This window comes from Sapajus apella, unplaced genomic scaffold (genome assembly GCF_009761245.1).
Source record: "Sapajus apella isolate SASKATOON/1434 unplaced genomic scaffold, GSC_monkey_1.0 scaffold105, whole genome shotgun sequence".
NCBI lineage: Eukaryota > Metazoa > Chordata > Mammalia > Primates > Cebidae > Sapajus > Sapajus apella.
Window position 1 is genome coordinate 2,193,227 of NW_022437045.1, and position 23,432 is coordinate 2,216,658.

General features: G+C 40.2%; 1 protein-coding gene across 5 annotated transcripts in view; it reads right to left on the minus strand.

Moving 5' to 3' along the window:
• TIAM2 (TIAM Rac1 associated GEF 2) overlaps positions 1-23,432 on the minus strand; it is a 241,044-nt gene that overhangs the window by 152,448 nt on the left and 65,164 nt on the right. For 3 of the 5 annotated variants that reach the window (XM_032258743.1, XM_032258733.1, XM_032258736.1), the window contains exon 2: positions 19,728-19,819. The gene's annotated coding sequence lies outside the window, so the exon portion shown is untranslated. Of the gene's footprint in view, positions 1-3,832; positions 4,519-13,890; positions 13,970-19,727; positions 19,820-23,432 lie in introns of those variants that run through there. The other 2 variants (XM_032258734.1, XM_032258732.1) reach the window with 2 other exon arrangements.

The following is a 23,432-nucleotide window of genomic DNA, read 5'->3' on the forward strand; positions in this document are numbered from 1 at the left end:
TCCTTAGCCCTTCTTCACATCTCCATTTTAGAAATCCAACTCCAGAAATTCTGCAACTAGAGAGAAGGGTCAGGGTCAAGTACAAAGGCAGGATAAGGATTATTCTTGCTTTCCAGTGCTTGAACAATACCCAGGATTTTTTAACCTTTATTCAAGTCCTAGGAACGCCCTGAATCAACTTCATCCTGACACTATCTGTGGGGCCCACCACATCCCTTTCCTTAAATGTAAATGATAACTTGGTCTATCACTTTATGTGTAAAGTTTACTTTTCCAAAAGTGCCTGACATCACCTTGGCACTGAAGCCAGGCCTCATCTGCTGTTTCTGTTCCCTTCCAGGGCTTCTTTTTTGTAAGTCACAGAAGTAACAAAACCTAAACAGTCTTCTGTTGGAATGTGACCATGAAACATACAAACTCAATCGAAGGCTGAAACAGGAATAGATGGGCAGGTGAAGTCTAATCAAAGCTGCCTTACTGCATAGGTTAGGGTAACACATTGCACCTAAAATTCTCCCTGGCAACAGTCGGAGAGCTGATGGTCACAGATTGAATGTAAACCTTTGAACTTGATTAGGCTGTAAGAAAAGCAAAAGCCCTTTCTCCACTGGAGCTTTAAAGTCTGTCTCTAAACAGACAGGTAAACCAAACCAACAGACAGGTTACCAAACAGGTGTGATAAACAGGTAAGTAAATAGATGAAAGAAAGAACCAGAAAAAAAAGGGAAAGGAAGACGGAAGGATGGAGGAAAGGAAATGTATATGCATGTAGGCCGGGTGCAGTGGCTCACGCCTATGATCCCAGCACTTCGAGAGGCCAAGGCAGGCGGATCACTTGAAGTCAGGAGTTTGAGACCAGCCTAGTCAACATGGTGGAACCCTGTCTCTATAAAAATACAAAAAAAATTAGCTGGGCATAGTGGCGGGAGCCTGTAATCCCAGCTACTCAGGAGGCTAAGGCAGGAGAATCACTTGAACGCAGGAGGTAGAGGTTGCAGTGAGCCAAGATCATACCATTACACTTCAGCGTGGACAAGACAGGGAGACTATAATGTCTTCAAAAAAAAAAAAGGTAATGCATGTGTCTGTAGATACAGGCACTATCCTATCAATTATCTAAGATACATCAGGATGTGCCAAAGTTTTCTCAATTAAGGAACAGGTAGAGTAAGAAAAGGACTAACAGGATACCTGGAATTTCTTTCCAGCTGGATAACTAAACATCTCTATGGCTTTGGACAAGTCACTTCAGTTCTGTGGTTCTCCAATTTTCTCCTCTGAAACATCACCTAAGGTCCATTTTCAGCTGTAATAGTCTATGTGTACAATACTATGGACTATAAACACCTGAAAATTGACTGTTCAATATGTTTCCCGAGACTCTGATGTTGAAGCCTCCTGGTATTTGTAAGCCCGTTTTAAGCAGAGTGGAGTAATAAAAAGGCATTTCACCCTGTTATTAGAATTCAACAGTCAGAAATTCAGGTTTATCTACTACCATTATTATGACTTTTCACTATCTTAAATACTGCTGCTATTTTTTTTCTATTACATACCTTTATCTTTTTCTAGCCCATCTAGTAAAGGTGCTATTACCTTCACATATAAAGCACACTTAATTTCACTAAGATGTAAATTATTCCTTTAAAAAAATATCCAAATAGGCTAGGCATGGTGGCTCATGCCTGTAACCGCAGCACTTAGGGAGACCGAGGCAGGCAGATCATGAGGTCAGGAGATCAAGAACATCCTGGCTAACATGGTGAAACCCCGTCTCTACCAAAAATACAAAAAATTAGCCAGGCATGGCGGCACACACCTATAGTCCCAGCTACTTGGGAGGCAGAGGCAGGAGAATCGCTTGAACCCGGGTGGCGGAGGTTGCAGTGAGCCGAGATCGCACCACTGCACTCCAGCCTGAGTGACAGTGCGGGACTCCGTCTCAAAAAAAAAACAAAAAACAGTCCAAATAGACTTTGTTCTTCATGTCCCATAAAAAGGAAGTATTTCTTTTTAATCTAAAAGTTTAAGAGATCTCACTAACCTAATCATAGAATATTTCTTACAAAGTGAGTCAAACATAGAGGCACATACACATCGCGTAAAGTGCCCCATCAGATCTTTAAGGGGCTCAAGCTCTGTGTTATTTTAGCCAACACTTCTGGTGGGAAGACGCTGCAGAGAGCCTGCACTAATTTTGCAAAAGAAAGCATGGCTCTGCTCAAACGCAATCTGGGACCACCAAGACAGAGTCATCCGTTTTACTTAGTGGGTAAGTGAAGGTCCACTTACCCACTGGAAAACTAATCTCTTCTCAAGGAGCCAAATGCTTATCTTGCACTTCCAGGCATCCTTCCTGCAGACCTGATCTAATGAGAGGGCTCTGCCGTCACTCCCCCAACACTAAAGCATTGAAAAAGGGTGTTATCTATTTGCATTCAAAACACTATTTAGGGTCTGGTCAGTATGGATTTGAGTCATCAGGTTCTTCAACAGACTTCACTTTCTGTCCACAGGCTCTGGCAAGAATCAAAGTAGGTGACAAGTATGAATGTGACTAGAGAAGGAGGCAGTCAGTGCTCGCCTCTGTTCCTGCTCTCGATGCTTGCTGGCTCTGTCAGAGCAGCATCTTTCAGATGAAAAGGAAAAGTCATCCACAAAATGTGACCAATTTTTCTACAAACTGTAGCCTACCTGAACCACACTTACATTCCTCTCTCCCTAAAGACGTGTCTAAAGGAAGTGAACAAATGGGAGAGGCACAAGACACCCATGCAGAAGGCAGCCTCGACCTAACACAGCTGAAAAGAAACCCACGTAGCCTGCCTGAAAATAATTGATAACCTGGTAATGCTGAAAGTATAAAATTTTAGGATCCCTAAGTGTGACTAGAGGCCACAAGAAAATGTTTAAACATGTTAGGAAAAACTCCGGCAGCTGTTCGCCGGTACCCTTACTTTCCAGAAATTCTATAAATAATCTTGTAAGTTACAGTGACTTCAATGAAGCTTCCTATTTCTGTCTCTCCACCTACCAATTTTCTGCGAATTACATGCTTGGCCAAATTAATGTAAAGCCAAGAAAGAGCTACACCAAAGCCAGGACTCCTCGGCCCCTGCTGATGAGCACACACTAGACGTTCAGCAGGACTCGTGCTTCGGCCGTTTCAAACACAATAATGAATGAGCAGCCTCTAATGGACTACGACATGAATCAATCATTCCACTTAAACAAGGACCTCCCCCTCTCAAGATTAAAAAAGATTTCATTTCTTTCTCATAAAGTTTAAGACAAACAAACAATACTAAACAGTGAACATCAAATTACAAGTTTGAAAAGCAACTCTTAAGCCAAATAGCCCACTCAGCTAAAAACGAAGTCCTGATGAGATTACATAACAACCAAAAAACTGCAAAACACAATCTCTGCCACATTTTAATTTCCCCTTCTACCCTGAAAAAAAAATTAACTGGTAAGGTAATGGTCATCAGTGCTTTAACGTGCTCAGACTGAGAAGTGGTACTTTCTCAACACCATCAGGAGAAAATAAATCCACACAATACATACAAAACTTCTGGAGCGTTAATTAGTAAAACAGGGCAGGCGACTGCAATAAATCACCTGTAAGTGTTTGAAAGCATATAGACACTCAAATTTAAAAGTAACAATTCCCTTAGGCAAAGCAACGTGTGCAGGCTAAGTACAAAATCATGTCAAAGATAAGTCAGCGCTTAGATACTGCCGGAGGGAGCATTTTGAGAAACATTTGTATCTCACGTATAAAATTACATCTCAACTCCAGAAGAGGGGAAGTAAACATTTATAACCTTACCTTTGCCAAAGCTTTTGATGTAGCCAGTTTTCCTCAGGGTCTTTTCGTTAATAAGAAAAGTTTCACAAAGCGAGCGTCTATATACACATATCCACAAACTCACTCTTCCTTCTGCTCATGGTAAGCCAGGAAACAGTGTCTAACACTTCAAATGCTCAGCCGTTGAGAGCTAAAAACAGATCCTGTGCAATGCTGGATGTATTTTTGTCTGCTAGCTACACACCCTCATCATGTTCAATTTTTTCCATTGGTGGAACAGTATGATACAGACTTAACCAGAAAGTGGTTTTCCAGGGGCTGCCTGAGGCCATTAGCCGGGACAGCGTGCCATCATGCCTCGGAGAGGCCAGGCTCACCCATGACTGGGTTGTTGTTGGGCCTGCATTCCATAACGACCACCGAAGGTCCACAGGAACACGGCTCCTAAGCCCAACGAATAAAGGTTTACTCACTTGAAGGGAGCCTCAGCTTCTTTTTTCAGCCCGTTAGCAGCAAGAATACACACCTACCATCCTTGTATTTAGCGCAGTAGTAAACATGCTGCCTCCAAAACCACAGCCGGAATGCTATGATCATAAAAACCCCGCCTCAAGAGCGGCCCTTAAAAATAATATCATGATTTGCAAAATATCGGGTATAAACTTACTTGTGTTCCTTGCTGCAGTCCTTTCATTTTTAAGTTAGCTGAACTACAGTCTCGGACACTGGATGTCCTTGTTACTCCAACGTGGTGCTTTTTTATTAAAAATGAACCATTAAGTTATCTTAAATAAAAGTTATATACAGCAGAGGCTCAGAGTGTTTTGGGGTCTTGCTATATCGTTTGACGAAAGACCTTACATTTTAAAAATACCCAAAAAAGGCTGGGCACAGTGGCTCACACCTGTAATCTCAGCACTTTGGGAGGTGGAGGAGGTTGAATCACCTGAGGTCAGGAGTTCGGGACCAGCCTGACCAATATGGTGAAACTCCATCTCTACTAAAAATGTAAAAGTTAGCCAGATATGATGGCGCGCACCTGTAATCCCAGCTACTAGGGAGGCTGAGACAGAAGAATTGCTTGAACCCAGGAGACAGAGTTGCAGTGAGCCGAGATCGCACCACTGTGCTATGGGAGACAGAGAGAGACTCCCTCTCAAAAAAATATAAAGAAATAAATCAATTTAAAAAATAAAATAAATAAAAATACTCAAAAGATAAAGGAGCATTTTCAGATCTTTCATGTTATGGTGGAGTGGGGATGATGAATGGGAAAACAGGATCACAAACCTTCTGTATTTTACAGAAGAAAACTTAATCAAAGGTTTTCAACATATACATATTCCAGATATGTGAATACACAAGTTATCCTGCACAAACATATGACAAGATTTTTAAGGTAATATCTTCATCATTTCAAAAATAACAACAGAGGCTGGGCACAGTGGCTCATGCCTGTAATTCCAACACTTTGGGAGGATCACTGGAGCCCAGGAGCTCGAGACCAGTCTGGGCAACATAGGGAGCCTGTCTCTACCAGAAAAAATAATTTAAAAATTAGCCCAGCCTGGGACTGTAAGCCTGTGGTCCAAGCTACAAGAGAGACTGATGTGGGCAGATCACACAGCCCAGGAGTTCAAGACCACCCTGGACAACAAAGGGAGACCCTGTCTACAAAAAATAAAAACAGGCCGGGCACAGTGGCTCATGCCTGTAATGCCAGCACTTTGGGAGGCTGTGGCGGGCAGATTACGAGGTCAAAAGTTCGAGACCAGCCTGAACAACATGGTGAAACCCCATCTCTACTAAAAATACAAAAATTAGGCAGGCGTGGTGACGTGCGCCTGTAATCCCAGCTACTCAGGAGGCTGAGGTAGGAGAATCGCTTGAACCCAGGAGGTGGAGGTTGCAGTGAGCAGAGATCAAGCCACTGTACTCTAGCCTGAGCAGCAGAGTGACTCTGTCTCAAAAAATAAATAAATAAAAATAAAAAAATAGCCAGGGCCAGGTGCAATGGCTCACGCCTGTAATCCCAGCCTTTGAGAGGCTAAGGTGGGCAGATCACTTGAGGCCAGGAGTTTGGAATCAGCCTGGCCAACATGGTGAAACCTTGTCTCTACTAAAAACACAAAAATTAGCCAGGCATGGTGGAATGCACGTATAGTCTCAGTTACTCGGGAGGCTGCGGCGGGAGAACTGCTGAACTTGTGGGGAGGGGCTGCAGTGAGCCAAAACTGTGCCACTGCACTCCAGCCTGGACGACAGAGCAAAACACTGTCTCAAAAAACAGGCATGGTAGCACATACCAGTAGCCCAGTTACTTGAGAGCTGGGGTGGGAGGATCTATTGAGCCTGGGGAAGTCGAGGCTGCAGTGAGCATGACTGCACCACTGCACTCCAGCCTGGGCGACAGAGCAAGACCTTGTCTCAAAAGAAAAGGGATCTACATATCCAACAGAAAGATTTTTACCCAATATTATAGATCAGACTCTACTGTAGACAGATAAGCCTTTAATTCCTTATCTGGATGAAAACTGTATATTTACATACACATACACACATCTACCCATATGGGTATACACACACAATCTTTTACCATATGAAGTTACTACACACTTGAAGGTATGCTTTCTAATCTTAATTGGCAAATAGTAAGAGCCATTCTTGAAGACCATCAGTGTAATAGTGACAAAAATTAGCCTGACCACAAAAAATTTAAGTCAAGGTAGTGTGGGGAGAAGTGCAGGAAGGAGGAAAAAAAATGTTAATGTGAACACAGAAAGAGGGAAGTTTTAGTGCTGGTGGGATAAACCTGCAAAATTCCCTATTCCAACCCTCTCGAATTACAGATAAAGAGAGACCTTAAGTGACTTGCAAAATGTCACAGAGCTGGCCAGCAGCAGGCAGCAGCACAGGGATGTGCCACCCAAGTAACCACAAGCCCCAGGACTGAAGCCAGAAGGTTGCCACGGAGGCCAAGTCACACAACATAAAACATGGGAATTCCCAAAACGTTATTTTGGTGCGTGCGTGCGTGTGTTAGGTAAATACAGAAGAAGAATGGATGCTATTAAATCATGAGCTCTGATTCCTTCAGACCCAGTAGCATCATTTCTGTTACTAAAATAGGTAAAATAAAACAAAATAACAGCCAGTGTAAAAGAAAGCCTTCCACAGTGATTTAAGTCAGAAAAGGGACTCCACTATACGAAGGGAAGAAAAATTATGCAGAAGAAGGAAATGTAGAGTTATGGATCAGAGGGCAAAAAAAAAAAAGTCAGAAGAACAATAATTGCATGGAGATATTTGCATGCCCCTATTCTAATTCCCTGCACCTTTTTTTTTTTTTTAATATGGAGTCTCGCTCTGTTGCCCAGGCTGGAGTGCAGTGGCGTGATCTTGGCTCACCGCAACCTCTACCTCCTGGGTTCAAGTGATTCTCCTGCCTCAGTCTCCTGAGTAGATGGGATTACAGGCATGTGCCACTATACCCAGATGATTTTTGTGTTTTTAGTAGAGACAGGGTTTCACCATGTTGGCTAGGCTGGTCTTGAACCCCTGATCTCAGGTGATTGACCAGAATCAGCCTCCCCAAGTGCTGGGATTACAAGCGTGAGCCACCGAGCCCAGCCACTAATTCCTGCTTCTAGGTCTTCTTAAAACGATTCTGGCCTTTTGATGCATTTTATATGTAGATCTCTCTCTGTCAGAACCGCCTGTACAAATGAATTATCTCCAACATTCCTCAGGCATTTCCAATGGGTTTGCATTGTCTGATTCCATTTTTTATTACTGAGGTCACCCAAATGACTTCAGTTCTATAAATTTATAAAGCCACTTGGGGTTTTGAACTATGTAACGTTTTTCAAGTTCTTCAGACTGCCCAAATACATTCAAATATTGTCAATTTAGCTCACCATCCTAAAATTACAAAAACCAGATAGGTCCAAAAAACTAGACTTGATCTTTCTAATGCTTCAGTCTGAGATAATAATATAACAGGACATATGTGTTAACAGGCATCTAAAATTAAATTCCTTGGCAAAGATCTCTGAGAAAGATGTAAATTACTACTTAGGAAGTATTCTATTCTGAAGCATACAATACAAAATGACCCATGTAAAAGCAAAAATAGCAGAGTGTTAACAATTATAGAATCAAGTGGTGGGTTTAGGGGTGTTCAGTGTATAATTCTTTTGATGTTTCTACATTTTTGCAAATTTTCTTAATAAAATATTGGAAGGAAAATATATGTATACACACACACACACCCCCCCTGCAATAAATCAATCCATTAGAAACAGGGTGTTTTACTACATGCCTAGTCAAATATTAAGAAAAAATTGTTGCAAACCTGATCGTAATCAAAGATGTGCCTATCGTAGACTATATGTACACATGTGAGTGCAAAGGTATGTTCTTGAGGGTTTCTGTTCCTATCCAGAGAAGAGCTGGAGAATAGAAAATGAAAATATGGGGCACAGAAACACCTCCAGAATGAAAACTTTGAGAGCCACTATCACATGACAAATTATTATTAATAAAAAATAGGGAAATAGTGGAAACGTCTCAGGCTTCAAAACCAGTAGATCTAGGCTAGCAATTCATCTCTTCATAACTTAGAGGCTTCCTGAATCCCATTTTCCTTCATCATAAAGTGGGGTTGACAATCATAATGCCTATCACAAATAAAAATGTCAATAACATGTTCTAACCTATAAATAATTATAAGAAAAATTGACATTAAAAATATAAGTTCTAGGCAAAGTGCACTGGGTCACACCTGTAATCCCAGCACTTTGGAAGGCCAAGGAAGGTAGGCCACTTGAGGTCGGGAGTTCAAGACCAGCCTGGCCAACACAGTGAAACCCCATTTCTGCCAAAAAATTAGCCAGGCGTGGTGGCATGCACCTGTAGTCCCAGCTATTTGGGAGGCTGAGGTGGAAGAATCACTTGAACCCAGGAGGCAGAGGTTGCAATGAGCCGATATCATGCCACTGCACTCACTCCAGCCTGGGCAACAGAGTGAGATCCTGTCTCAAATAAATAAATAAATAAAAGCTCTAAAATAATGTGAGCTATCAGAAATAACCTCTCTGCTTAGAATTCAAAAAAAGACAATAATAACAACTGCTTCCATATTCTTCACTTTTCAGGTCAAACACAGAATTCTTCTGAAAGAAAAAGCACCACTCCTTACTGCTAAATCTATAGTCAAGGAAAAAAAAAGTAAAAATAAAAGAATAACAAAGATTAAAAATATAAATTACTTTTACCCAAATGGGATTACAAAAGATTAAATATTCCCTCACAAATGTAAAGATGCACCTTGGATGTAATTACATTAATAGGCAAAAAAACTCAGCAATATTTATGTGCTAAAGAGGGTTTCCCTACACAGTTTCTGATGAAGGCACAATACTTCAAATAATGTAGGCTGCAGCGTTGCCTGTTCAAGATGTGGGCTTGGACTACGAAACGCTAATGGAGAATGGCGGGGGATCTTTAAACAGAAACTCCTTGAAAATTTTGCTTGATGGATGGTTTCCAGTTTCAGCCATGTCCCTGATACATTTAGATACACAAAAACTTCCCCTTGTGTTACAACTGCCTACAGTACAGTAACATGCCACACAGATTTGCAGCCTAGGAGCAATAGGCTATGCCATACAGCTGATGTGCGTAGTAGGCTGTACCATCTAGGTTCATGTAAGTACACTCTGCGATGTCCACACAATGAGGAAATTGCCTGACACTTCTCTCAGAACATCTCCCCACTGCCAAGTGATACATGATTATACTGCATATTACTGGATTCAGACAAATCCTACATATAACAAATGAACGAAAAACACGGGTAAACATAGCATTAATAATAATAACTTTAATGCTATTGCCTCACAGCACTGTTATGAAGAAATGTTACGGAGCCTAAAGTTCTGGTAATTTTCTTCTCCTACAGTTACTGTGCATCATTTTTTTTGTGAGCCTTATACCACACCATCATTAATTATTCAATGGTCATATATTGAATGAAACAAAATGAAGAAGAAAATAAATTTTTAACATTTTTAAAAGCAAGATGGAGATGTCTTCTAAATCAATAGTCAATTTTGAGAAAATTCAAAATGCAATACTAGCATGGTATGTATTGCTAGAAAGCCATTGCAAAGCTAAATTCCCTACTACAAACTTTTTCTAAGAGTTTCAAAGGCATTGAATGCACAAACAAATTTTAATGCAGTCAATTATCATAGAAATGAGAGATTTTATGGTATATTTATAAACTCCAAGTGTTGCTTACATAACAAGCAACCCCCAATAATATCACCAAATGACCTATTACTTTTACAAGAATGTACAAATATTAAGTGACACAAAAATGAGGATTTAAAACCAATTCTTCAGGCTGGGCATGGTGGCTTATGCCTGTAATCCCAGCACTTTGGGAGGTCCAGGCAGGCAGATCACAAGGTCAGGAGTTTGAGACCAGCCTGGCCAATATGGTGAAACCCCATCTCTACCAAAAATAAAAAAATTAGCTGGGCATGGTAGCATGCACCTGTAGTCCTAGCTACTCGGGAGGCTCAGGCAGAAGAGTCACCTGAACCCGGAAGGCAGAGGTTGCAGTGAGCCGAAATCACACCACTGCACTCCAGCCTGAGCGATAGAGTGAGGCTGTCTCAAAAACAAAAAAACAACAAAAAAAAAACCTAAAAACTAATTATTCATAAAAGTTGTTCCTTTGTCACTTGTATTCAACATAGTACTGGAAATCCTGGCTAGGGCAATTAGGCAAGAGAAAGAAATAAAAGGCATCCAGATTGGAAAGGAAGAAGTCAAATTACCCTTTTGTTCAAATTAGCCTTTGTTCACACATGACATGGTTTTATATTTAGAAAAACCCAGACTCCACCAAAAACTGTTAGAACTGATAAATGAATTCAGCAAAATTGCAGGATACAAAATCAATGTACAAAAACAGTAGCATTTATATACACCAACAGTGAACAATATGAAAATGAAATCAAGTAGGCAATCCCATTTACAACAGCTACAATGAATGTAAAATACCTAGGAAGCAATTTAACCAAAGAAGTAAAAGATCCGTGCAATAAAAACTGCAACACACTGATGAAATAAACCAAAGAGGACACATTACACCATGGAAGATATTCCACGCTCATGGATTGGAAGAATTAATATTGTTAAAATGGCACTGCTACCCAAAGCAATTTACAGATTCAATGCCATCCCTATCAAAATACCAATGACATTCTTCACAAAAATAGAAAAAAAAATTCTAAACTTTATGTAAAATCACAAAAGACCCTGAATAGCCAAAGGTACAGATCAAAAAGAACAAAGTTAGGGGCATCAAACTTTACTGCAAAGCTATAATAGCCAAATGAGCATGGTACTGGCTGAAGAAAGAAAGAAAAAAAAAACATACACCAGAACAGAACAGAGAATCCAGATATAAATCCACACATTTACAGCCAACTCATCTTTGACAAAGGCACCAAGAACATATAACAGGGAAAGCACAGTCTCTCCAATAAATGATACTGGGAAATCTGTTAACAACAGACAGAAGAATAAAATTAGACTCCCATCTCTCACTATACACATAAGTCAGGTCAAAACGAATTAAAGACTTAAATCTAAGACCGGAAAATATGAAACAGCCAGAAGAAAACATTTGGGAAATGCTCCAGGGCATTAGTCTGGGTGATGATTTTCTGTGTAAGACCTCAAAAGCACAGGCATCAAAGCAGAAATTGACATATGGAATTACATCAAGCTAAAAATCTACAAGCTAGGCACGGTGGCTCATGCCTGTACTCCCAGCACTTTGGGAGGTCAAGGAAGGAGGATTGCTTGAGGCAAGGTGTGTGAGACCAGCCTGAACAACAGAGTTGGACTTCATCTCTACAAAAAATTTAAAAAGTAGCCAGCTATGACGGTGCGTGCCTGTGTTCCCAGCTACTCAGGGGACTGAGGTGGGAGGATGGCTTGAGCCCAGGAGTTTAAGGCTGCAGTGAGCTGTGATCGCACCAATGCACTCCAGCCAGGGTGACAGAAGAAGACTCTGTTTCAAAAAAATAAAAACAAAAAGTTCTGCACCAAAAAAGGGAACAATCAACAAACTAAAGAGACAACCCACAAAATGGGAGGAAATATCAGCAAACTACCCATCCGACAAGGGATTAATAACCATGATATATAAAGAGCTGAAACAACTCAATAGCAAAAAACAAATAATTCAATTAAAAATGGGCAAAAATCTGAACTGATATTTCTCAAAGGAAGACAGACAAATGGCCAACAGGTATATGAAAAAATGTTTAACATCACTAATCATCACAGAAATACAAATCAAAACTACAATGAGATATCATCTCACCCCAGTTAAAATGGTATTTATAAAAATGATAGGCAATGACAGATGCTGGAGAGGATGTGGAGAAAGGGAAACACTTGTACACTCTTGGTAGGAATGTGAATTACTACAACCACTGTGGAGAACAGTTTTGAGGTTCCCCAAAAAACTAAAAATAGAACTGCCATATGATCCAGCAATCCCACTAGTGGGTACAGATCCAAAAGAAAGAAAACCAATAATATCAAAGAGGTATTTGCACTCCCATGTTTATTACAGCACTATTCACAACAGCCAAAATATATCAACCTTAGTACCCATCAAGAGATAAATGGATAAAGAAGATGTGGTATATATACATAATGGATTGTTATTCCGTCATAAAAATAATGAAATCCTGTCATTTGCAGCAACGTGGCTGAAACTGGAGGTCACTATGTTAAGTGAAATAAGCCAAGCACAGAAAGACAAATATCACGTGTTCTCATTTAAATGTGGGAGATAAACAAAAGAAAAGTGAATCCAATGAAAGTAGAGAGTAGATTGGTGGTTGCCAGAGGCTGGGAAGGGTAGGAAGGAAAGGATGAAGACAGATTAATTAATGGGCTCAAATATACTGTTTCATAGAAGAAATAAAACCTAGTGTTAGGTAGATCAGTAGGGTGACTCTGGTTTACAATAATCTGTTATAAATTCCAAACTAGCTACAAAAGAATAGTTCTAATGTTTCTAACATGAAATACTAATATTCAAGGTGATAGGTATCCCAATTACACTGATTTGATCTTTACAAATTATACGAATGTGTTGAATTACCATGCATACCCCTAAACTATGTATATCTATCATACATTAATATAAAAATCATTTTTGGAAAGTTTTTCTTTAAAGTGACTTTTTTTCTATAGGTCATTATATCCAAATTATATACACTTTAACAAATGACAATGAATGATAATGTACAAAATCCTAACTTTTGAAATTAAATAGAATGCTTCACAATGAGTAACAGGCAATACTTTTATGTAAATGATAACATCTGTATTAAAAATTATGCTACCCAAAAAGAAACCTATAAAATGAGTTTCAGCTAAGGTAAAATAAAGTTTTTGGTAGGAAAAACATCCTTTAGGGAAATATGCTTGTAAAATCCCAGCTTATAAATACTAGCCACTGGGTACATCTGTTTACAACATTTTTGAAGGAACAAAATTATATTGGAACATTGAGGAAAGTGAAAGTAATCTGCCCAGACCTAACTGTAGTTAAAGATATAATGTTATATTCAGCCTCTCAGTCAACTCATAATATTTTCTCTTTATGGACTGATGTAAAATTGTTCAAGCTAGAAGGTTCCTAATAAGTTTAATTCAGAGAATAATTGAATCTGAGTTCCAAAGAGACAAGAGAGGTCATCTATCTAGTCCAACCTTCCTTCTAATTTGAGAACCTCCTACGACATCCTGACAGATGGGGCCACTTTCATTTACCTAAATACATTGAGTGACGGGAAGTTCACAGATCTGTTAGGGGGCACATTCCATCGGTAAATAACCAGTTGATAGATAAGAGCTCCTTCCAGCAACTTTAAATCAGTCATTCGAAAAATTCCACTCATTCGTCTTTCTGTCATTATCAACACACATCCCACGCCTCTCTTCCACCCAACCACCCTAAAAAATCTGAAGTCAATTACCATGGATCTTCCCTGCTCTCTCTCCCGCCAAGCTCTTTCCTCCCTTCTGGTCTATCTTCACAATGAAGCCAGAAGCACTCTGCAAAGCAAAACAAAGCCAAATTCTGTTCGTACCTAAACATCGAGATGCACAAAGAACAGAGTCCTGAGACTTCAATCTGTGCCTTAGTAGGCATTAAGCCCACTCTCTCGGTTATATCCACTCAGAGTCAACGAGGTTGCAGGCTCTATCTGTGTGGGGCCATGAAATCTAGGGCAGACTGGGGATCCACTGGAAAAGGCAGAATGGAACTTAGTTCCATAGACCAAAGGTGTGTGCAAATTACACATTGTTCCCATTTCACCAAGCCAGGGGGCCACAGTGGACATTAAGGAAGGCAAAGGTGACCTACTGCCAGGCAACCTCTCTATGCCCACAGAGAACTGAAGAAGAGGAAGGAAATGAGTCATGTCTAAAGACAGAGGGAAAATTTAACGTCCAGATTAGGGGTCACACTCAAATACCTTCAGAGCTATTTAAACCTATGAGTGAAGTCAGGCACGGTGGCTCACGCCTATAATCCCAGCACTTTGGGAGGCTGAGGCAGGCGGATCACTTGAGCTCCGGAATTTAAGACCAGCCTGGGCAACATTGTGAAACCTCATCTCTACAAAACACACACACACACACACACACACACACACACACACACACACTATAATTCATATGTGTGTGTGCATATATATATGTGTATACATATATGCTTTAACATATATACACATAAATAAAACATGTATATGTGTATATATAACACATATGTTAAATATAAACATGGTATATATAATAAAAAATATGTGCACACACACATTAATATAATTTGTATGTGTGTGTGCATATATATGTATATATATGCTTTAACATATATATACATGTTTTATATATGTGTGTATATACACACATGTATACATATATACATGTGTATATGTTAAATATATACATGGTGTATATATACATGGTATATGTTATGTATATGTATATTATATATATGTACATATATAAATATATACATGGTATATATAACATGTATATATGTATATATAACAAGTATATATGTATACGTACACATATACATATATAACATATATATGTATATTATGCTTTAACAATGTTCAAAACATATATATGTTATATATATGTATACGTATATATGTGTTATATATACGTATACACATATATAATATGTATATGTGTATATATATGCTTTAACAATGTTCAAAACATATGTATGTGTGTGTGTATATATATATACGCTAATGGTATGGCATGCCTGTAGTCCCAGCTACTCAGGAGGCTGAGGCGGGCAGATCACTTGAGCCCAGGAAGTTGATGCTGCAGTGAGCCGAGATGGCACCACTGCACCCCAGCCTGGGTAACAGAGTAAGACCCTGTCTCAAAAAAATAAATGTGTGAGTAAAGCAGGCCTGACTGAGTCATGAAGTCTTAAGACACAGAAACCACATTTAAAAGTTAGGCTTGTACAAGTATACTTCGGCACACATGCTCAATATACCCTCTTCTATTTTTTTGAAGTTTGAAACCATGAAAATATCTTTAGTTTTTCCACTACTATGGACATTAATAAAATAATTTTTTCAGTTTTCTCCTACTTCTACTAAAAGAAAGCAAGTAAATGAAAAATGACAACTAACATTTGGTGTTGGGAAGACTGTGTGGAGTGGTGGGAACTGTGGCAAACCAGCCGACAAATGACCCAACCAAAGGCTACCATCTACACAGTTTCAGCTATCTGCTGCCAGCTGAGAAGGCAGAGCCCAATGTTGCCAGATAAACCCACATTTTGAAGAAACCCCACTAAAAGTGTGGCTTTTTTGGTAAAATTCTTAGTTTTTAAATGCAGGCAATCAATTTAAATTTAGTTAACACTGTGATCGGGGATACATTTTCTAGACCAAACAAAAGTTATCCACAGCTCAGAACCAGCCCAAAACCCACCAGTTTGTAGCCTCTGCTGCAAATGACAAAATGCAAACAGAAAAATTTTCAATCCTAAAAAAACAGTTTTAATCAAAACAATAAACAGTCCCAACTCCCTGACTTCAGAAAGCTAAATCCTAGGTGTCTGGGGACACACAACCAACTTGGCCAAGGCAAGCAGATAATCAGGCATGAATTTGGAAAGGGGGCCATTGACATAGAGCATTGGAAAGGATTGCAGAGGCCAGGTCGTTTGCCTTCCTGGTGCATAGAGGAATCCTCTCTATAGACCTCTTGATCTGCAGCCAATCAGCCTTCAGAAACCACATCCGGCCCTGGGATGCTCATTATTGCAAAGAAGCACCATCTCATCTTTCCACTGCGCCATAGGAAAGTCTTCCTCATGTGAAACTCAAAGTGGCCTTTCACTACTGATACCTGCGGGTCCTAGTGTTTCCTGCAGAAACAGATGAGACACACCATCCCTGCTTCCCTTACACACGGCATCTGCTCAGACACTTCAAGGTCGGAATTGGGTTCCCTGCTAAGCTTACCACTTGCTAAGCTAAACCTGCCCCCTTCATCATTACGTAAACGATGCCATTTCCACACCTTCCCAGCGGTGGTCACCTCCCTCTGGCCATCGATGTGCATCTTACATCTACGGTCTGGAGAAAGGGAAAGAAAGTCACTAAGATCTATTAAGCACCTACACTTCAGAGAGGCACCATGCCAGGAGGGTGACATACGTTTTCTTATTGAATTCTCACAGCACTCCTCTTTGAACTGTATTATTACCATTATTTTACAGATGAGGAAACTGAGGCCAAGCAAAGCTTAGCAATTTACTGAAGGCCACAAAACAAGCACAGCTGAAAAACTCAAACCAGGTCTGTTTGATACCAAAAAGACAACTATATTGTTATACACACAGAAAATGGCATGTTTGCAAACAGTTTTATTGTCATTATAACTTATTAAAAGTATAACAATATAAACAAGTTTATTTCTTTCTGTTGATTTCATGAATGGACTGTTGTTTTCAATTCAAAACAAATTCTCCATGTAAACAAAACAAACGTAATACAAAAACAAATTTCAAACTTGTGTCACCATCTAATGACTGGTACCCAAATATGTTATTTTTAAACCTAATTGGTATATTGAATATATAAAAATCTGAGTATACACTAAATAACACAGCAGAAATTTATATAACCCATATATTCACATAATCATAAGTATTCTACAAGGAAAATTTTATTACCCCCATTTTATATAAGAAAGTGAAGCATCAAGAGGTTAAATAACCTACCCAGCCAGCACAGTGGCTCAGGCTGTAATCCTAGCACTTTGGAGGCTGAGGTGGGCAGATCACTTGAGCCCAGGAGTTCAAGACCAGCCTGGGCAACATAGCAACACCTTATCTCTACAAATAATAAAAAAAATTAGCCAGACACAGTGGCGTGTGCCTGCGGTCCCAGCTACTCAGGAGGCTGAGGTGGGAGGATTGCTTGATCCTGGACAGTCAAGGTTGCAGTGAGCCAAGGTCATGTCATTTCACTCCAACCTGGGCAACAGAGTGAGACCCTGTCTCAAAAAAATAACAATAATAACCTACCCCAGATCACTTGCCAGAAAATGCCGGAGACCAGATTCAAAGAACTCAGGCAGTCTGACTCCAAATAAGCCTAGACCTTAGGCTTCCAAATAGTGTATTTCAGTAGTAGTTTTGAACGTCGTTAAAGCCTAAACACCTCTCCAAGTCTAATTAGATACTACTTTTGGACATTCCAATGTAAATGATTTAAAAAAAAAAAAAAAGGTCAACACAAACAAAGCTTACTAACCATTAGGTTCAAAATTTCTACCTTTAATACGTATTATATTTATAAATAAACCCAGAGATATTAGACAACCTCCTGTTTACATGTAATATAATGTTAAACTTGATCATAATATAGGGGAGGAATTCACATTTCAAAAAATGTTTAAACAGGGGCTGGGCTCGGTGGCTCACGCCTGTAATACCAGCACCTTGGGAGCCCAAGGCAGGCAGAACACAAGGTCAGGAGATCAAGACCATCCTGGCCAACACGGTGAAACCCTGTCTGTACTAAAATAAAACAAATTAGCCAGGCATGGTGGTGCGTCCCTGTGGTCCCAGCTACTCAGGAGGCTGAGGCAGGGGACTCGCTTGAACTCAGGAGGCAGAGATTGCAGCAAGCTGAGATCATGCCACTGCATTCCAGCCTGGTGACAGAGCAAGACTCCATCTCAAAAAAAAAAAAAAAAAAAAATACACAAATTAAATCTTTTAAATATCCTCCACTGTGAATAAATATCTCACCATGTGACACTGAGTAATTTATACAATGAGCCTCATTTAACTGTTCAACTCATACATTCAGACAAAACATACCCGCTGTGAGACAGACCCTGCTGTGGGCTCTGGACACAGGTGAGGAACCGGGCAGAGAAGGTTCCAGCCTTTATGGAGCTTCTGCTCCAAGGAAGGCAGAGAAAGACAACAAGTCAATATGTAAATATACGAAGGAGAAAATGATCAGTGATGGGCAAGCACTCTGCAGGGAACTAAGATAGTGTGGTATGGTAGCAGTGGCTGGATGTCCTTTAGATTGGGTGGTCAGGGGTCCTTCAGAGGGAATACCTTGAGCTGAGATCAAAAAGCATGAAGCAGTCAGCCAAGGAAAGCTGGGGCAATCTAAGTAAAACAGCAGATTATGTCTGGGAAGATTATGTTTACCTGAGTGTGCTTCAGCTAAGCACACGTGAACTCCAGATACAGCAAACAGTCCAGGGAACTACCTGTCACCATTTCCAACACCGCTGGGGAACTGTTCAGCTTTCCCGCTTTAGTACTTCACCTGCGACACCAACACATCCAATTAGTAAAATACCTCAGTTGGAATGAAACAGCTTTCAGGTCACTGTTGGAATCTGATCTTTCCCCAGTGGCTTCCTAAAATCCACATCCCCTGAGCTTACCTGATCTTGCAACTCCAGTTAGAATTTACATGCTCTACAGGGGAATGGAGGCAGCAAACCACATTGCTGTGTATGTACCTATGCAACAATCCTGCATGTTCTGTTCATGTGCCCCAGAACCTAAGGTGCAATAAAACATATAAAAAAAAAAAAAGAAATTATATGCTCTATGTGTTCTCAAGCAGGAAGTCCTTTTTGTTTGGAGTGGAAGTGTGTGCTCTATCAGTATTTGTCACATAAAAGGACAGAAATGCAGTGGTTCATGCCTATAATTTCAGCACTGTGGGATGCCAAGGCAGGCAAATCACAAGGTCGGGAGTTCAAAACCAGCCTGGCCAACATGGTGAAACTGTGTCTCTACTAAAAATATAAAAATTATCCGGGCATGGTAGCAGGCACCTGTAATCCCAGCTATTCAGGAGGCTGAGGGAGGAGAACCACTTGAACCCAGGAGGCGGAGGTTGCAGTGAGCCGAGACAGCACCACAGCACTCTAGCCTGGGCAACAGAACGAGACTCTGTCTCAAAAAGTAAAAAAAGAAAAGAAACTAAAGCTTCCCAGACTGCATCTTCTCCACCTCAGGTCCCGCAGAGGCTTGGCATACCCATTTTCCACACTGACCGGATCATCCAGCATATCCAGTTAAAGTGCTTTTGTAATAATCTACTGAGACCTGGAGCCCTGCTGCTTGCAGGAACCTGTTATCAGCATTGGGGGAGCTGGCTTTCCCCTCTCAAATTCTCATACAAAGTGCAATTAACAGAGCTACATGAGAACGTGGTGATTAAGCAAAGAAATACAGACTGACATATACTTTTAAAGCCTTTGAGATAAGTAAGTGCCTCAAACTTACCCACAGAGGAAGTGTGGAGGAGACTTAGTGTAATCGTTCATTCATCCAGAATGAGCTGGCTGAAGGTATCCTTGTCATTCATACACAAAACCCTGGCAAAATAAAACAAAAACACAGAGGCTATGAGAAATAATTTTTCAAAATTAGAATTTTAAAATTAAAGCCATTTCTCGGTATTCTTTTGTATCTTTGACTTGATACAAGAAGAGAGAATCTGAAAGAGAAATCAAGAATTAAGTGATTAACTATAAAGAAAATAAGGTCTTCCCACATGCTAACTGGAGAAGCAGATTTACTATAGATTTACTGCTTCATTTCATGATTATTTCATATGACTGAACCATTTGAAGACAGAATGGATGAGGGAGAGGAGAGAGATATAGATACAGATAACTAGACAGGCGGAGATGGATAGATGGATGGATGGACAGATGGACAAATGGATGGAGAGATGGATGGATGGATGGATGGATGGATGGATGGATGGTTGGATGGATGGGTGGATGGATGGTTGGATGGACAGATGGACTGACAGATGGATGGACAGATGGATTGACCGACTGATAGAAAGAGCAAGCCTACTGTGACCAAGCCACTACTCCAGGTGCTAGAAATAAAGCAGTGAATAAAAGAAAATCTCTGCTCTCACTAAGCTTCATTCAAATAGAAGCAGTTCAATAAATAAATAAGAAAAATATCCTAGAGTGATACAGGCAATGCAGAGTCAATTGGGCAATGAGATAGAGAGTGACAAGTGGCTAAATTAAATTGAAAGATTAGGAATAGGCTCTCTGAAATGACAACTAGCCTGAAATCTGAAGGGTATTTGAACTTAGGGAAATGATCCCCCAGGCAGAGGGACCAACTAAGAACCAGCATGTCTTGAGCCATTATGATGGATTCTGGAGCAGAACCCAAGTGAGTAGTGCCAAAGGATTAGAATTTCCTAATGTATTAAACAGGTGAGGCCAGTCACGTTGGCACACGTCTGTAATCCCAACACTTTGAGAGGCGAGGTGGATGGATCACTTGAGGTCTGGAATTCAAGACCACCCTGGCCAATATGGTGAAACCCTGTCTCTACTAAAAATATAAAAATTAGCCGGGTGTGCTGGTTCATGCCTGTAGTCCCTGCTACTTTGGAGGCTGAGGCCGGAGAATTGCTTGAACCCAGGAGGCGGAGGTTGCAGTGAGCTGAGATAGCGCCACTGCACCCCAGCCTAGACAACAGAGCGGGACTCCGTCTCAAGAAAAAAAAAATAGGTGGTTTCTGGCTCCTCTTCTATTATGGAGAATAATAATACATTCTTCCTGTATCTGATATGCTGCCTAGTTATACATTAAAATTCATGGTCCACTAGTCAACACTTCCGAAAGTACCTTTTTTCCACTGTTTAAAATGTGAAACAACTGCTTTTGGAGTGAGACTTATCTTTTTAGATATTACCTCTGTGATGTCCACAAGACACAATATTACGGCAATAACCATGTGCCATTAACCCAGAATGCAGTCCTTGATAAAGAATGCAGACTTTAGGGCAGGGGGGTCCAATCTTTTGGCTTCCCTGAGTCACACTGGAAGAAAAATTGCCCTGGGTGCCACCTAAAATATATTAACACTAATGTTAGCTTATGAGCTTAAAAAAAGTTGCAAAAAAAAGTTTAATAAATGTTTAAAGAAATGTTACAAATTTGTATTGAGCTGCATTCAATGCCATCCTGGGCCGCAGGTGGCCCACAGGCCATGGGCTGGACAAGCTCGCTCTAGAGCGAGGGGACTAAGATTGGAGTTCAAACCCCAGTCACTCCATGACCAGCTGAGTGAGCTCAGCCCAGTTATTTAGCTTGCCTGAGCCTCTGGTTTCTTAAACTATAAAACGAAAATATGATCTGCCCTACAGGGTTATTCTAACTATTTAATGAAGCAATGCACATAAAATAATAAATTGGTTGAAACATGTGACATACTCAAAGTGGCAATAAACCACAACTAGACTTTCATAGTAAATAGTCACTATTGAGAAAGGTTTGACTATCACAATGACTCATGCTATAGAAATACACCTATATAACTGGGAATAGTAAAAAGAACAATTTTCACTTATTGGATTATAGGATATCAGGATTGGGGTGGACCTTTTAAAACCCACCCATTTCCCTCATTCTATAGATGAGAATGTAAAACTCAAACAGGTAATGTGATCTGCCCAAGGTGGCATAATTAGTTCAGAGAATTATTTTTGGAAATGTGTTATATCTGGTGAAGAATGCTCGCCTCATAGAATAAATTCCATATTGATTTTAAAAAATTTAATTCACTTTATCATTAACCCAGTATGGGCAAAAAATTTATATTATTTTATTTTATTATTTTATTTTTTGAGATGGAGTCTTGCTCTATCACCCAGGCTGGAGTGTAATGGCATGATCTCTGCTAACTGCAACTGCCGCCTCCTGGGTTCAAGTGATTCTCCTGCCTCAGCTTCCCAAGTAGCTGGGATTACAGGTGCCCACCACCATGCTCGGCTAAGTTTTGTATTTCTAGTAGAGACGGGGTTTCACCATGTTGGCCAGGCTAGTCTCGAACTCCTGACCTGAAGTGATCCATCCCCCTCAGCCTCCCAAAGTGCTGGGGCTACAGGTATGAGCCACTGCACCCCGTTGAAAAAAATATTTTTAAATGATAAGAATAGAAAACTGAATCAAGCCTCACTGGACTCTGTCTAAACACATCACACTGACAATCTTGAAAAACCAAAAATTGTCATATTTTACTGATGGCCTCATAAATGATTATTTGCTAACTGAAAACTATAAAATATAAGATCTGCCATATTTTAACATTTCCAATAAGAATAATGTTGGATCTCAAGCATCTGTTACATGACAGAGCTTTCCACATATTAATGAATGTGACTATTTGTTTATTACTATGCTATTATATATACTTTTCCCTACCGGGAATGTCTCCCTGGAGAACACCTAATTACCCTTCAAGACCAAGCTTAAATGTCTCTTCCTCTGATCAGCTACCTCACCACCCCAAAATTCACAGGGTTATCATTCCCTTGCCACTTTTTCTGATATAGGCAATTGCCTCACAGTTATTTCTTTTTCAGTCATCTGTCTCCTTTATTAAAATTCACTTATCTTTCTCCTTTACTAGAACTGCTTTGAAAGGGAAGTACTTTGTTTCCCTGGTGTCTGACACAATTCCTTACTCATGGGTGCTTCATAAATGTGTTCATGAAATAACTGATTCATCACATTGCTAATACAACATGATTTAGCTGTGGCTTGGCTTGCTTTTCCATCATATCACCAAGACCTGAGTTAAAGAGGAAGCTGCAGTTTAACTGCTGGTCATTTTGGTGGGGTTTTTTTTTGTTGTTGTTGTTTCTGTTTTTAGTTTTTTTGTTTATTTGTTTTGAGACAGAGTCTTGCTCTGTTGCCCAGACTGGAGTACAGTGGTGCGATCTCAGCTCGCTGCAACCTCCACCTCCCAGGTTTAACCAATTCTCCTGCCTTAGCCTCCCAAGTAACTGGGATTACAGGAACCCACCACCACACTCGTCTAATTCTTGTATTTTTAGTAGAGACGTGGTTTTGCCACGTTGGCTGGGCTGTTCTCGAACTCCTGACCTCAGGTGATCCATCCACCTCGGCCTCCCAAGGTGCTGGGATTAGGCATGAGCCACTGCACCT